This window comes from Ambystoma mexicanum, chromosome 14 (assembly GCF_040938575.1).
Source record: "Ambystoma mexicanum isolate Mex_15411 chromosome 14, UKY_AmexF1_1, whole genome shotgun sequence".
Lineage (NCBI taxonomy): Eukaryota > Metazoa > Chordata > Amphibia > Caudata > Ambystomatidae > Ambystoma > Ambystoma mexicanum.
Window position 1 is genome coordinate 371,582,975 of NC_090940.1, and position 16,948 is coordinate 371,599,922.

A 16,948-nucleotide genomic window follows, 5' to 3' on the forward strand; every position below is an offset into this window, starting at 1 on the left:
TTTTATTTAATATGAATAAAAGGCAGAAGTGTGATAAGAGGTATCTCAAAACAAAGTAGCTGCCGTGAGCTGTTTTGCTTGAGAAATTGAATGAATGTGCGGTATTTCAATTGCATGCTTCTCAATTGTTAAAATTCTGCCAAAATGGTGTAGTGTGGTATTGTACATAAGGTACCACAAGGCGGCATTAACCATTCATCCAGAGTGGATCAAGTCCAGTATTTTGCTTGTGATTAGTGACTCTGGTAAAAACACTTAGGCAATATTCTGAATTTAGTCTCACCACTATAAAAAATACCCCAAGGAGTTACCACAATATATTACCAAGCATTATAAAATACCACCATAAACAAATATCACAAAGTAATATACATAATGCCAAAATATATCCAACAGAAGCTAGTAAGCTTGCAATTGTTTTTGGTACCATCTGTGTTGTACCTTAAAAGCATTAGTATCAGATATTGGCTATGTGAGTTTATGTGCAAGGTGGAACGATTGTCTGAATTACAAAGAGTGCACAATATGGCCTGATTTGCATTTTGTAGCAGCTGATGAAATGGAATGCATTCATAATTTGGTATAGATACAACCACAAATCGCTCATTAGGGATGTGCTCTTGTGAAACATGGTTGCAGAGACTGCATGTATGTTTCCACATGTATGAAATCTGGAAGATTTCATTTATAGGTATGTTTGTGGTTTCCAGTACTTTGTACATTAGACATTCTTGTGGATCTTCTTGTGTGTTTAATGTGAATTGTATTGGTCCTGTACAATAGTCCAATTCTTGCTTAATTCCTGTGACACTTTAAGGATTATGTGTGGCATTTCTATGAAGGACGAGCATTTGCAAACAGAACTGGTCTGAGCCGTTCAAGTAAAATATTTTGAACAATTGGCGACAATTGGAAGAGAAGATTGGTTGCTACATTTGCATAGCAATTCACACCAGTTGTGTTGGAACATTTGAATGGACCAGAAAGTTCTGTATCTGTGGCATTTGCTAGACCTCCACTTGTTTTTTAGAAGAAATATTTCTCTTTTGATCTTCTGATGGATGTGCAGTTCTGTTTGCACTAGACAGTTTTGTGGTTGAAGTGCTTGATGGAGTAGCAGTGTTTTCTGTTTTTTTGGTGGTATTGTTGGGAGATCTTTTACAAGTTATGTTTGCATTAATTTTCTTTTTTAAACTTTAGCTTTTTGAGGAACAGGGTACATATTTAGGGTGAAGAGTGTGCGTAGTCTGTTGTACTCTAGGTTGCTAGGAATGTTAGCCATGATTTTGTTTGCATCAAAATTGACTTGTAATTACATAACTCATACCTTCTTGAAAGACTTTGCTGCAAATATCAATCAATGCTTGATCTAGGATTAAACTATGTAATTTTTGAATAGCGGTAGCTTAGGCAAGAGACAGAGAAAATTGTTCTCTGTGTACATACATGTCTTTGAAAAGAAGGAATCGTGCTGTTGAAAGCCCTATTCTTTTAATTTCTGCAAGTTTGTCAAAGTGGATGGTGACAAACGGAATGTTGTTCTCATGTGGATATGTCTGGAAGCTTACAATTGTACCAATTGCTCCATTGACTAAATCTTGTTCTACGTCATGGTTACGTTTAAGAATTGCTCTGCAGTTTAGACACAAAGGGCCTCATTACAAGTCCAGCAGTAACCCAGCTGGTGCTGCCGGCGGGTTGCCGCCGGACTTTCAATATTTTCCGGCGCCTGGCTTGCCGGAAACACCAGGGGATTATGACCCCGGTGTTCCTGAAAGTAAGGCGCCGGAAAATCATGAATTGCCATTCCAATTTGATTCCCATGGTACTCAATGGGAATGGGCATGATGGAAGCACCGGCACCGTTAATAATGGTGCCGGTGCTTCAGTGAATGTCTGCGGGTGGCTACCATCCCACCCGCGAGGTAAGACCTGGGTGTGGGATGACAGCCACCTGCAGATTCGGAGTGTGTTGGTCCGATAACAACAGGGCCGGTAGGCTTACCGGCACCATTGTTACCACATACTCCTAATGAGGCCCAAAGTCAATATTTTCTCCAAACCAGTTGTGTTGGAGATAGATTTTTATAACCTTTTTAGTCGCACTGTTGCTTGTTGACACATAGGGAGTGTCATGCCGTGTACTTCCAGTTTGTCTGAGTTAATATGCAGTATGGATTGCATTTCTTTTTTAAACATTGTCTCATTGAATTGACTACAGCTTGTTAGGGTTGGCATTAAGGACATGCTTTTTATATTTTGTTGAGTTGTTCCATGACATCAGGAGCAGATGTGTTATGCCCACATAGCTCATGGATTAGTCTACTATTTAAGATGGATTTTGCATCTTGAGTAAGCTGACCAGTTCTAATGCTTTTTAAAATATTAGCATAGGTGAGGTCTGCAGATTGACGCATGTTTTGAGTTAGTTCTTTGTACTGAAAATGTTGCCAGAGATTTACATTTCCTATGCTGCCGAGTGTGTTGCGGCATTGTTTGTGTCCTAGTGTTTTGAAAATAGGTTCACCTTCTACTGGTGTTAACTGTGGGAGGTCTCTGAAAACAGTAACATGTTTTCCTCCAAACAGTTCTTCATAGTCTGTTTTAAGGACATCTTGCATTCTGAGGTGAATTAAAGCCAGCATAACATTGGAAACCATGCTTACCTCATCTATTAGGAGCAATTTCATTTGTTTCAGAATTCTGCGTACTTTGGTAGCAGCTTTTGATGATAATGTGTAGTATTCTAATTTCTTTTGGTGTTCTACTGGAAGGAGCAGTAGTCGGGGTACAGTTGCACCTCCTACGTTGTAGATAGCTAAACCTGTGATAGCTGTTCCAACAGCTGAAAGGTTGTTTGCTAAGTTTTGAACAAATTTGCTGATGATTTTAATTAAGGATGTTTTTCAAGAACCAGCCTCACTACTTACATAGAGGAGCAGATGTTTATAATTGTTAAAGCTATACGTTTTAGTTTCATGTTTAAAACCATGTTCAATTTCTTCAGTGACTTGTAGATAAATGGTGAGTTCATTCATCATTTAGTTGTGATTTCAGCAGTGAAAAGTCTTCTTCTGATTGTTTATATTGATACATGGTATTTTCTAATTCAATCATGGCTATTTCTGCTTCATTTAATATGAGTGGTTCTCAAAGTGGTTCTTGGCTTCATGTAAGGGAAGGTTGACTGGCTTCAGGAGTGTATTTATCTAGTTCAGCTTCAATGTCTTCCTCTTGTTGGCGTTCATTGTCCAACATTTCTTTGTATTGTTTGAAATAGAAATTTGTTATACTGCTTTCATTTGCATTGAATGCAGTTTCAAATGAGTCATGGTTACCTAATAATTCTTCTTCTTTTCTCCATGGTTTAGAAAGCTGTAGTAGGGCCATGTTATAAAGTTCCCTATGCTGTGGAGTTTTAAATGATAATTTAATGTGATTAATTAGGCTGGGTTTGGTAAGTTTGACTAGGCTTCCTTCACAAGTTGAGACTACATATTCGCCAGTTATCTCATCTGATTTGAAACTATTTTTGTAGGAGTAGTTTTGTACTTTGTGGTACAGGCACATGTTTTCCAAAGCAGTACTTCGTTTGGATAGTATGTGTACAGTAAATTGTTTTTTAGAATGTCCTGGCTGCTTGGATCATTTGTGGCTGTTGTTTCTATCTCTTAGTTGGATTTGAGTACTCTTTTTCTGGATGAAGCTGGACCAAGGTTTAGCCAGACAATGGGTTCAGATCTGCCATATAAGGCTGTACCTGTTAAACCGTTTGCAGCTTCGTAGCGCTCACATTCTCTATGAGAGAGCATTTTTATACCGAAGCTGTAACATTTTTGTGACAGTGTTTTATCAAATGATATATCATCTCAGAGGTCTTTTAGCTCTGTTTTCTCAGATTTGGTGAGATAGGCTGTGACATATCTTGCAACAGCAGTGGAATTGTCTGCAATGTATTGTATATCTATATTTGCATTCCAAAAGAGGGCAATGATAGCATTGTAATCATTGATATACTTTTATGCTTCGTCCCTTTTACTACTGTATGCGTTTTTAGGCAATTTGCCTTTTACACTGTGTCTAACAGAGAACATGAACCTATTTACTTGTCCTTTTGCGCAAAGTGGTGTAGGGAAGCAAAACTGACATTTGCTGGCTCAATCATGAGTTTGGCGGTAACCCTTAAATGTGGTGGTAATGTTATTACCACTGCATTTAAGGGTCCAGCAAAACACGGGCTTGGCGGATTTACCCCGAGCTCTGAGCTGGGGGCAAATCTCCTGCGATTTTGCTGATTTTCGGCACTATTACCACCAGCTATAATACCGCTGGCGGTAATAGCGCTGAACATTCCCATTGGGCCCAATGGGGAATGGGGCCCATTGGGGAAATTCCCCAATGGGCCCAATGGGGAATGGGGACTTACTGTTTCGCCAAACCTGTGATCCGGCGCTAATAGCAGCATGGGGTTTGGCGGTAGGGCTAATAGCCCCAGCGGTAATACCACCAGGGTTAGCACCCAACTCGTGATGAGGCCGTTGGTATAGTATTTCCCTTTTTTTTATATCTCTGTCAGCAGTATTTGCCACACTTATGTTTTTGGAAGTGTAACATATGTGTACGTAGGTCACTATGTGTGGTTTCTGAAGAGATGTTGCAGGCTATGCATTTTTCTATAAACCGTAAAATGGTGGCATCAGTGTCATGGCCACATTTAAGAGTATCTTTTATCCACAAAAGCATGTGGATGTGTGGTGCTCCTCTAGATTGATATTCTTTTCTCCAAAAATAGTGTTCTACTTCTTCGAGTGAAGAGGTACTTTCATTGCAGATGAAGTGCAGCATGGCAATAAAGCGATGGTGAATGTATCTTGACATATTGACAGGGACAAGAGAACAGAGTTCTCCTGGTGTTTTTATATCTATTCCTTCTTTATTTTGGTTTAGTATGCGTAAGAGGTTGTGCAGGTCATCCCATGCATACTCTGCACAACTTAATGTAACAACCCATGTGGGTGGGCCTAGGTTTCTTAGCATACAACGTACATCAGCGTGACATCGGACCAGTATTCTTTTGTACCACTCATGTTTGCCAAGAGATTTGTGATACTTGACTACAAAACTTCATTCTTGTCTTTTACCTTTTGAAGCAGTTGGGTAGTGGACATGTTTAAACAATTGGAGCATGTTTTTAATGTGTGTGCAACTCCATAACATAGAGCTGCTAGTTCACTTTCAAACAGAAGGTGGAAAATGTATTGTACATTTTGTCTGAATCAGGGGTGTTCAGAATACATTCATAAAGAGCGATATTCTGATGCACTAATTTGTGTGGGTCTTTCATCATATCTTCCTCCTTTTTCTATAGGAAAGAGTCGAGGAAAAGAGCGTGCTTCAACACTTTTCTCCCATATGCTCATTGGAGCTCTTTTGGCTTGACGCATTGGATATATTTCTAATGCATCGTCTCTGGTATCTTTGGAGTGCAGTGGGTGAATTGTATACTGGTCCAAAATGGTGGCTGCAGTAATAGGATCTACACGTTCAAATTGGTCAGTTGGTGGTGAATCCTCAATTAATTGGGTGGTTACTCTTACGTTCTTGTCTATGTTTATATCGTTGTAGTATTCATTGTTTTCTTAAAGATATCATAGGGCTTGTCTGACCTTGTTTAAGTTGACTAGTTGTTGTCAAATTTGTTTGTCTTTTGTTGGTACACCATGAACTAGGATAATCAAAGATTGTTCTATTGACCGTTGTATTCCCAGAGTTTGTACATTTTCTTTACGATCTAATGGCAAATATACTACTTTGCCACAGATGCCTTTTAGTAATTCAGAAGGAGGCAACTTGGCTGTAAAGCAGGTATTCTAGCATAGTATAGTCTCTGCACAAGATTCTGTATAGTGGAATGGTATGTTGCTAACATTTTGATGTGGTTCAAGGTGTTTTTGCAAGCAGTTCCCGAAATGCAGGCTAGTGAATGTCCTTGCAGTCCAGTGTGGTTGCACACTGGACAGGAGTCCACCGTCTGTACAGTTTTTATTCTACTTTTGTATTTTAGTTTAACATACTGATTGAGTAATTGTCGTAAAGATGTGAATGATTGTTGGCGTATGTTACACATTGAGCTGCATGCCTATTTGTACACTGGGCTGTCAATTAGAGCTTCAAGGATTAGTTCTCTGCAGTAATTTTTAAGGGGGGAGTGTGTCTTTTCAGCTGTTTTCATAAGATTGTGAAGTACTCTACAGTGGAACATTTTTATAAAATTAATTTTTGGAATGCTTTACTGGGGCTACATTACCATTGTTAGATTTAGGGTTAGGTTAATTTGTAGGTGTGCTTTACTTTTTTTAGTGGTTGCTGGATTAGTTTTGTTGAGTGATGTTATTAGCAGTTTTGTTTGAATTTTTTCTATACATTGATGTGGATGACTATATTGCCAGTTTTTATTCTTATCTGCTCTATGTTTTCTTTATGTTCTCTGGAGTTGCTTTTTAGTAGGTATTCTGTTCTGTCTGTTGGAAAAAAGAAACTGTGGGTTTAAAAGTTGTGGAATATACATGGATGTATTTTGTATGGGTGTGTGAATGTGATGGTAGAGATTAATACAGGGTTGTGTGTTTGTGTAATGGGATAATAGTTGTGGGTGGGAAGTGAGTAGGAGTTACTGTGTGTGTAGAGGTGCGAAGGGCTTGGGGTAGTGAGTAAGAGAGTGGTGGTGTGAATGAATACGTAGGGACATTATGGTGTTTTGAAGAGAGTAGTGGGTGTTATAATTATGTTGTTTAGATGAGAATGGAAAGAGTGTGCATACTGAAATGTAATGAGTAAGAGTGAAATAAATGTTGATGATTTGAAAGGAATACTGTAGGCTAATATAAAAATGCATTGGTACCATAATAAAGAGATTAATAGTACAGTAATGTACTTACTTTGTAGGATGTGAAGTGTAATCTTCTTCTGGCTGGTGTCTTCAGTAATATTCTTTTTGCTGTAAGAATAAAAGAAAGTTAGTGGGTATATATGGTAATGGTGAAGTACTTTCAGTAAGAGAGGTTGTTATTTATGAATGTAGGAGGAGTTGTTGGGAAATAGAGTTAATAACGTTGTGTTTTGAATAGTGTAGTGAAGTATGTTAACTATGTTGTTAGAAAAATTGAAGTATGAGTAGTGCTGTTTGAGAGATTAGAAGGAAAGAGGAACAATGGTTGTAAGGAAAAGGTGTATGTGTAGATTACTTTAATGCTGCTGAGTTTAATGAAAGAAGTGTTGTGTTTGTGGTGCAATGTATTTGTAATGTGTTGCAGTATAATTAACAAATAGGGACACTGTTGCCTAGTGGCAATGTAATGGTGGATTGTTGTTGCAGCAGTGTTTGGTGGCTTATAGTAGAGGAAGGAAAAGAAGAGTACTTTATATGTAAGGTGAAGTGTCTATATAGATACTTTGGGAGGAAATACATAAGTGTAATCAGGTTGAGAATGGTGGCAGTGCAAGGGTTGTAATACATGAGGTTGGAAAGTGTGGCAATAATATGGAATGAAAAATGGAAAATGTTGACCATGTAAAAAGGTATGTTTGTAGGAGCATTTTCATGAAAGATAACAAAAAAATTCATATGAGCATTTATAGCAGCACTGTGTGTAACTGTTTTGTGAAATAAAATAAAACTGAAAGTTAAAGATTTGTAGAACATGTTTAAGGGGTACTTGGTGTGTGGTGGTTTAATATGTTGGCAAACCTGATGTGTTGCAATATGTGGGTGATTATCAAGTCTTGTTTTTTGCTTTGCATTCTGGGAGTTGTAGTTAGTTATTTCATTAGAAAAACTGGGCTATAAGTCCTGGAATGTAGAGAAAGAAATAGAACTGGATAAGCACCTGTAGATTGGAACGGGTTATGTTATCAAGTATGCATGTACTGTCAAGATACAAAACATGCACACAGGGAGAACGGTGGGACACATGCCTGACATTGGAGTGCCATACTGACGGTAACTCCCCCCTCCCTATTGAGGGCTGACATTGAAAATTGGGGGAAGAGTTGGATCCTGACTGGTTCTACGATACAGATACCAGTATTGCTTGCTGGTACAGACTGGTACTTCCCAGAGGGATTCAACCCTGAACTACTGAAACCAATCAGCCTCCCTAATGATTGCCGATGCATGAAAACTTGCTAGGAGTAGAAGATCACTGGACTGTTGAGTAGATTGCAGCTGGAACCCAGAGTTGCACCCCTCGAACCTCTCTTTTTGCTTGCACATGTCACTGGAGACTGGGGCTCCAGAGGGCCTGCCCCCGGGATACACATGCCTGACTTTGGAGTGCCACACTGTTGGTAATGCCCCCCTCCCTATTGAGGGCTGGTATTGAAAATTGGGGGAAGAGTTGGATCCTGGCTGGTTCTACACTGCAGATACCAGAATTCTTTGCTGCTACATACTGGTACTTCCTAGAGGGAGTCAACCCTGAACAGCCGAAACCAATCAGCCTCCCTGATGATTGCTGAGGCATGAAGGCGCGCTAGGAGGAAGAAGATCTTTGGACTGTTGGGCAGATTGCAGCTGGGATCCAGAGTTTCGTCAATGCCACCCCCCCCCCCCGGTTTTTTAGATTGCACATGTATTACAGGTCCTGCGGTAGCGGCATTGTGGTTATGGTTAGGTTGCTCAACCCATAGGAAGAGCACTATTTGGGAGGCTTATAACTTCACCCCTCCTAGACAAATCCTCACGAAACTTTGCAAAGAAAGTATATGGCCCTGCCAAATTGAATCTGCAAAGTCTGTGAGGTTTCATTAAGGGGGGCAAAGTTATAGTGGGGTCCTGAAATGTGGTTTTTTTCTCTTAGACACACTGGTAAAAAAATGTTGCTCACGCCTACAACCCAATCCGCTGGACGGATTTTCACCAAATTTTTAAAGCTTACCTTTGTAAATTGTATGTAAATCCGTCCAGTATTTCTTTTTCAAACGACCAAAAAGTCAGTTAAAAAATGAGTGATATCTGGGTTCGGTCCGCAGACTCACTTGCCTGTTCGGTCTTGAAACGGGCCTCCGATTGGTCCAGAGGGTGGCATGCAATCCTCAGACATCGGACGCGTACGCTGCTTGGATGGTGAAAAGCGTGAGATGCGTAATATTTTTGGGAAACGCCCGCCATGTTGGATTCGTGGGCAGCTGCCGGTTTCCACGGACATTGAGGTGGAAACATATTAAAAAACACAACATTGTACTTGTCAAACTAATGAGAAAAACTCTGGGGAGCTGAGCGGTGATGAGGATGGGGTGGGATATGGCCATAAAAATCCAATAAAACGGGCGTTTTTCTTCGCCGATGTCCACAAACAGTCAGTGGCATTCCTGTGGTGTTCGCGGACATCTGAGATTATCGGGGGCATCTATGCTTATTTCTGCATTACAGAGTCGGTGAAAAGCAGATTTTGGATGGCTCATAACATTGGCACCACTCAATGAAACTACATGAAATTTTGGAATTTAATTCTAGACCTGATTTTGAATGGTTTTGCAAATTGTGGTGCTATTTTGTCAAGAGGGAACAAAATTAGACAGGGAGTCCCAAAATGTAAATGCTCATAAATGTGGTGCCATTTGATGAATCCGCACAAACTTTGCAAAAATATTTTAGATGTAGATATTAATTTTTTTGCAAAGTTTGGTGGGATTCTGTCAAGAGGGAGCAAAATTAGAGGGGGTCTCAACATTTTTAGATGGCTTATAACTTTGTCGCCGTTGAACGAATGTGGACAAAAGTTGTCAGAAAGATTATACACCCAACCTTGAATGTCTGTGTAAAGTCTGAATGGATTTTGTCAAGTGGGGGCTACGCTGTATGATTATTGTATGTACGTACATTTTGCCATTTTTGAAAAAATAAAAGATGGCTGGATTTGCAGCAAACTCGTGACCTGAAAACATGGTTTAATTTTTGAATAGTGTTATAATGTAGATACATAAAAATAGTGATATACCTTTGGGGACTGAGGTATAACCTGTGGCCATGGGTAGTGGCCAGATTGTCTACGAGGGACCAGCTGTGTGGTAAAAAAATTTAAAAATTGGGATAGGTTTGAAAGGGAAGAAAATGTGCTTGTGGGTACAGGTTGAAGTGCTGAATGGGATTGCAGTAAATACGCATGAGGAGGGTCAGCAAAAACTGGAAAGCACGGTTTTGTAAATATGTCCTGTGTTTTTTTTAAAGTGTAAAATGTAAGTACACAACACAGTGATATAACCTTGGTGTCTGGACAATGAGCCTGGCCGTAAGCAAGGAGAATTGTGTACTTTCATTTGCTTATTGAGGCCGAAGCGGTAGGTTTGAATGGGAAAAAATATTCTGCTTGCAGTTACAGCCTGAAGTGGTGGACTAGACTACAACAAACGTGCGCAGTGAGTATTAGCAAGGACCTGAAAGCATGTTTTTGGAACTATGCCTTGTGTTTTATTTTTCAGAAGTGTAAGAATTTAATTAGAAAAACTATATATATATATTTGGCGTCTGGGTAATGGGCCTGGTCCTCAGCAAACACAAATGTGTACTCTGATTTGCTCATTGTGGAATGCGGCATGGCCGAAGGCTATGCCCCATGGATTTGGAAACTGGCCATGGTTGCAAGCCAGGAGCACTGGGCATTGGTTACATTATTAGGCTATAGTGGACACTGAGCTAGGATGCAGGGTAGGTGCAGTGAATAATAGGGGTAGTTTGGTTTGGCTGTGTCCATTGTGGAGCCTAATGCCGTAGGCAATTGAACAATGATTTCCATCCCCAGCATGCGTTGCTGATAACGACAGACATAAGTATGTGTTGCAAAAAATATGTTTCTTAAAGGAGGTTTATAGTTTTTTCATATATATGAAAAAAATAATTATTAATAACTTACATACAGTGATGTAACACCATGAAACATTTTCACTTCTAAGAAAAGCATTGTTAAAGGGATGTTATGTTGAAGATGCATCCTTTCTTGGGACTCCTCTGCTCCAGTAATTTGCCAGTGCAGTTCCACTTTGGCATCCCTTGGCATTTTACTCCTAGGATCTCATGAGCACTTGCCCATTCGTACTGCCCCTTCTATTTTTGCACTTCTCTCACTGCACAATGGATATGTGCATTTATGTGCATAGCCACTCAGATAGCACAGTGAGTAGAGCACTCACTTCGATATCCGTGCAAAGACTGCTGACGCAGGTTTGAATCCTGGCAGGGCCAAACTCCACCTTTCATCCTTCCGAGATCGATAAATGATCACCACATACCGTGGGTAATAATAAGCAGCGCACAGATGCCTGAGGGTTTGTAGCAGTATATAAATGCAAATCATAGGAGTATTGTGTACAATTTGCTTGTATAAGTTTGGGAAATGTAGATGCAAAAGATTTGTAAAAGTTTGTTAAGTGGCAGTTGGTGTGTGTAAGCTTCATATTGTCATAGGGTTATATGTACAGTTTTTGGAAGTGATTGATGGGTGGATGTGTGACTGTTTGAAAGGAGGCATTGAGGGAGTGTTACAAATATAACATTAAAACTGGTAAAAAGGCTTCCCTGTGCAATGGTGTGCACGTGTCATCCGGGTTGTTTAATGATCCATGGCATGGAAAAGGTACTGTGGAAACTGTGGATAGTTATAAAGGTCCATTGATTATGGTCCTTATTGTATGCTAGAGAAACCTATTTGGGATAGAAAATAGTTTCTGTAATTTTATATTTTTTACTAATATACAATTGTACATTAGCACTCTGGGTGAGGGAGCCAGCCAATCAGGTTGGTAGGAATGTGGGCTTTCCCTGCCGCCATCTTCCTCCCCACCTCTGTCCCATTTTTATTGTTCTTTTTTCACCCCCTACCACCTACTTACTTCATTTCGGCTGCCGCTGTATTTGCTCCTTCTCTTTGTCATGGAAAGGGAAGAGGGTCTGCATATGGAGCCCCACCTTCCCTTTCCATGGTGGGCATCTTCGAAAAGGATTTTCCTTCCTACAGTGGGATGACGTACGCGTCCTGCGGTACGAAGGAAAATCATTTTTTTTTAGCACCCGGGTTACTGCTTTGGCAACCACGGGTGCTAATGGCCTTCATCCACCGTTGCAGGTGGTGGAACGGGGGATAACGGTCCGTGAGTCCTTGTTATCTGCCCTCGCTTTGCATGGGCCAAAAATTTGGGCTGCCGGGCCGTTATCCCCCGTACCAGCCCCTGGTTCCTCCTCACAGCCCGGAGGTTGGATTTCTTTCAATTTCACATCAGCACGCGTACTGCGTGCTGACATGAAACTGAAAGTAATTTTCACTGCAGGAGCCATTTTCGACTGCCGCAGTGAAAATGGAAGGTGAGTGTCCACCTTCCTCTCCCTCGATCTGCAGCACTATTGTGCCATTCAGATCGAGGGAGGTGTCGTTGGAAAGGGGAGACTCTCCGCGCCCAGCAATGCCACTAGACCACCAGGGATCTGATTGTGAAGCAGGGGGAGAAAGGGCTGCTTACTATGTAAGCGGCCCTCTCCCCCCGGCCACCAAAGCATGGGTCCACACATATTTGCCCCCCTGGGTGCCCATCTGCCCCTAAGGAAGGGGCCAACAAAAGAAAAATCTGATTTGTGGTTGGGGGTGGGGGGCCACTAGACCACCAGGATGTTTTTATAATGAAAGGGCGTTGTACCTCTCCCTCCCGCCCCCCCACCTTAAGTGGATGGGGGGCACCTCATGTAGCCCTCCCTGGGGGCAGATGGTTGGGGGAGAGGACCACCAGAAATCTTGGTACAGGCCCTTCCAAGCATGGGGAAGTACATTTTATACAGTTAATGTGGCCATCTGCTCCTAGGGGGCGGACAAAACAAAAAATATCAAAAACATAAAAGTTGTTGGTGGGGTGTGGGGGCACCCTAAACCACCAGCGACTTATGTAATGAAAAGGGGAGTGGCCCTCCCCCCCCACCCCAAATGGATGAGGGGCTCTCATGCAGCCCTCCCTGGGGGCAGATTGCTAGTGCAATCTTGCAATCTGCCCCTAGGAAGGGGCAATTGTGTTTTTACGGGGGTGAGGTTCAGTAGACCACCAGGGATGGCTTGAAAGGGGGGCTGTGATCACAGAGTAGTAGTTATGATTTGTTTTCACTGGAGTGACCATAGGTAACACATGGTTTTGTTTTGTTTATGGGGACATCACCTCCAACCGTCCTGGAGTTCTTGCTAGCCTGTGTTACAGCCTGGTGAGGGAGTCCCGGCAGTGTGCCAATACCTCCCCAAAGGGAAAAGCTGTAACGCAGCCCAGACAGAACTCAAGGACGGTTGGAGGTGATGTCTTGGTCCTTGGACATCCATTTACCATGTGAGTGTTTGATCCCCAAGCACAGCGGCAGCTACGGGGAGCCCCGGCAGGGTCCCCTTCCCGCCCCGAAGGGAAATTCTGAAACGCAGCCCCGCCAGCGCTTCAGGATGGTCAGGGGTGATGTCCCTGACCTTGGCCAACTGACTCCCATGTGGTTTGACTGTCCGCAAGCCCGGCAGTGGTTCCAGGGAGCCCCGGCAGGGTCCCTGACCTTTCCCAGAGGGAGAAGCTGTAACGCAGGCCAGCCGCCCAAGGCTAGGGATATGACCCCCCCATACCACCCTGGAGCTTTGGCTGGGTTACGTTACAGCTTCTCCCCTCTGGGAAAGGACGGTGACCCTGCTGAGGCTCCCTGGGACTGCCGCTGCACTTGGGGATGGTCAACCCACATGGGAGACAGCCGTCCAAGGCCAGGGACATTACCCACGACAAATCCTGGAGCACTGGCTCGGCTGAGTTACAGAATTTCCCTCAGGGAAAGGTCATGGACCGTGCCGGGGCTCCCTGGAACCGCTACTGGACTTGGGGATGGTCAAACCACATGGGAGACAGCCACCCAAGGCAAGGGACATCACCCCCGACCATCCTAGAGCGCTGGCTGGGCTGTGTTACATAATTTCCCCCTAGGGAGGGAAGGGTCACCTGTCAGGGGCTCCCTGGCGCTACCACTGTGCTTGGGGACGGTACACCCACATTGGAAATGGATGCCCACAGCCATGGACATCACCTCCAACTGTCCTGGAGTTCTTGCTAGCCTGTGTTACAGGTGTATCATCCCCAAACACAGCGGCAGTTCTGGGGAACCCCAGTAGGGTCCCCTTCCCTCCCCCAAGGGAAATTCTGAAACGCAGCCCAGCCAGCGCTTCAGGATGGTCAGGGGTGATGTCCCTGACCTTGGGCGACTGACTCCCATGTGGTTTGACCATGGGGTTTCCCATCCAAGGGAAATTCTGTAACTCAGCCCAGACAGTGCTCCAGGAAGGTCTGGGGTGATGTCCCTGACCTTAGGCGGCTGTCTCCCATGTGGGTCGACCATCCCCAAGCCCAGCCTGGAGCTCTGGCTGGGCTGCGTTACAGCCTTTGCCTCTGGGGAAGAATGGAGACCCTGCCGGCACTGCCACTGGAACGTGGGGTCGGCCGACCCACATGGAAGACAGCCACTCAAGGCCAGGGACATCACCCCCGACAAATCCTTGGCTGCATTACAGAATTTCCCTCGGGGAAGGGATGGGGACCCTGCCGGTGCTCCTTGGGACAGCCGCTGCACTTGGGGATGGTCACCCCGTATGGGAGACAGCCCACCAAGGTCAGGGACATTACCGCCAACTATCCTGGAGCTCTAGCTGGCCTGCGTTACAGCTTCCCCTGCAGGAAAGGTTGGGGACCCTGCTGGGGCTCCCTCGGAATGCTGAAGAATTTGTGGACGGTCGACACTTTTTCTTTTCCACTCAGGTAGATGCACCCACAAGTGAGGTACCGTTTTTTGTTGGGACACCTGTGGGAACGCGGGAAGGTAGGACATGTGTTGTTGACGGCGTGTTTCGGTGGGTGGGCAGAGGAAATGTCTGAAAATTGTGGGGTTTTTCAGAAAGGTTTTGACTTTGCCAAGGATTGTGTGTAATAAATTCTGTGGCGATTTGCGCAATTCAGACCTCTGTGGATTGTCACGGGGTCTTCTTTTTGGAAATGTATGGGGTTCCCTGTTGTTCTTGGTGGCTTAGACACCCTAGGCCCAAATCTGTAGGTTGTCCACAAAAGCGAAATCTGCAAAATCTGCTCTGCCGAAAGAGTTGCGGTGACCAGTGGTTTAGCCTTTTCCCTTAGCTCCCAGGTAGGTGCACCCACACGTGTGAGGTACCGTTGTTGTCAGAGCACCTGTGGAAATGCGGGAAGGTAGGAGATATGTTGTTGGCGGCGTGTTTCTGTGGGTGGGCAGAGGGAAATGTCGGAAACTTTTGTTTTTTGCCCAGATTTTTGGACTGTGCAGGGATTGTGGGTAATAAATTCTGGGACGATTCGCGCAAGCCAGACCTCTGTGGATTCCCACGAGTTAGTTCTTTTCGGAACTGCATGGGGTTCCCTGTTTTCCTCTGTGTCTTCGGCACCCTTGGCCCAAATCTGTAGGTCATCCACAACAGCGAAATCTGCGAAATCTGCTCTGCCAAAAGACTTGGGGTGACCAGTGGTTTAGCCTTTTCCCTTTGCCCCCAGATAGGTGCACCCACACATGTGAGGTACCGTTTTTGTCAGGACACCTGTGAAGGTGCAGTAAGGTGGGACATATTTTGTTGGCGGTGTGTTCCGGTGGGTGGGCAGAGGGAAATGTCTGAAAAGTGTGTTTTTTTGGCCAAATTTCAGACTTTGCTGGGGATTGTGGGTATTCAATTCTGGGGCGATTTGCGCAAGTTAGACCTCTGTGGACTCCCACGGGTGAGTTCTTTTCAGAAATGCATGGGGTTCCCTGTGTTCCTTGGTGGCTTCGACACCGTAGGCCCAAATCTGTAGGTTGTCCACAACAGAGAAATCCCGCAAAATCTGCTCTGTCGAAAGGCTGGGGGTGACCAGTGGTTTAACCTTTTCCCTTTGCGCCCAGGTAGGTGCACCCACACATGTGAGGTACCGTTTTCATCGGGACACCTGTGGGAATGTGGGAAGGTAGGACATGTGTTATTGGTGGCATGTTTCGATGGGTGGGCAGAGGGAAATGTCTGAAAATTGCGTTTTCTTCACCAAATTTTGGACTTTGCCAGGGATTGCGGGTAATACATTCTGGGACGATTCACGCAAGTCAGACCTCTGTGGATTTCCACGGGTGTCTCCTTTTCAGAAAAGCATGGGGTTCCCTGTTTTGCTTGGTGGCTTCGACACCCTAGGCTCAAGTCTGTAGGTTGTCCACAAGAGCAAAATCCCACAGAATCTGCTCTGACGAAAGACTTGGGTTACCAGTGATTTAGCCTTTTCCCTTTGCGCCCAGGTAGTTGCACCCACACATGTGAGGTACTGTTTTCGAGGGGACACCTGTGAGAATGCAGGAAGGTAGAACATGTGTTGTTGGCTGCGTGTTTCGTGGGTGGGCAGAGGGAAATGTCTGAAAATGGTGGGTTTTTTGCCAAATTTCAGACTTTGCCAGGGATTGTGGGTATTACATTATGGGGCGATTTGCGCAATTTAGACCTCTGTGGATTCCCACAAGTGTGTTCTTTTCGGAAATGCATGGGATAACCTGTTTTCCTTGGTGGCTTCGACACCCTAGGCCCAAACCTGTAGGTTGTCCACACCAGCGAAATCCCTCAAAATCTGCTCTGCTGAAAGACTTGGCATTACCAGTGGTTTAGCATTTTCCCTTTGCACCCAGGTAGGTGCAACCACACATGTGACGTACAGTTTTCAACGGGACACGTGTGGGAACGCAGGAAGGTAGGACATGTGTTGTTGGCAGCGTGTTTCGGTGGGTGGGCAGAGGGAAATGTCTGAAAATTGTGTTTTTTTCACCAAATTTTGGACTTTGCTGGGTATTGTGGGTAATACATTCTGGGGCGATTTGCGCAAGTCAGACCTCCGTGGATTCCCATGCGTGTTTTCTTTTTGGAAATGC

The 16,948-nt window shown here is 43.9% G+C and overlaps 1 long non-coding RNA gene across 4 annotated transcripts in view; it reads right to left on the bottom strand.

Annotated features, from left to right (window-relative positions):
* LOC138527299 (uncharacterized) overlaps positions 1-16,948 on the bottom strand; it is a 620,886-nt gene that overhangs the window by 136,042 nt on the left and 467,896 nt on the right. For 3 of the 4 annotated variants that reach the window (XR_011283871.1, XR_011283874.1, XR_011283872.1), the window contains one exon: positions 6,939-6,997. The exons of the other annotated variant lie outside the window; for it this stretch is intronic. This is a non-coding gene — a long non-coding RNA (uncharacterized lncRNA). The remainder of the gene's footprint in view (positions 1-6,938; positions 6,998-16,948) is intronic. 4 annotated transcript variants of the gene reach the window in all.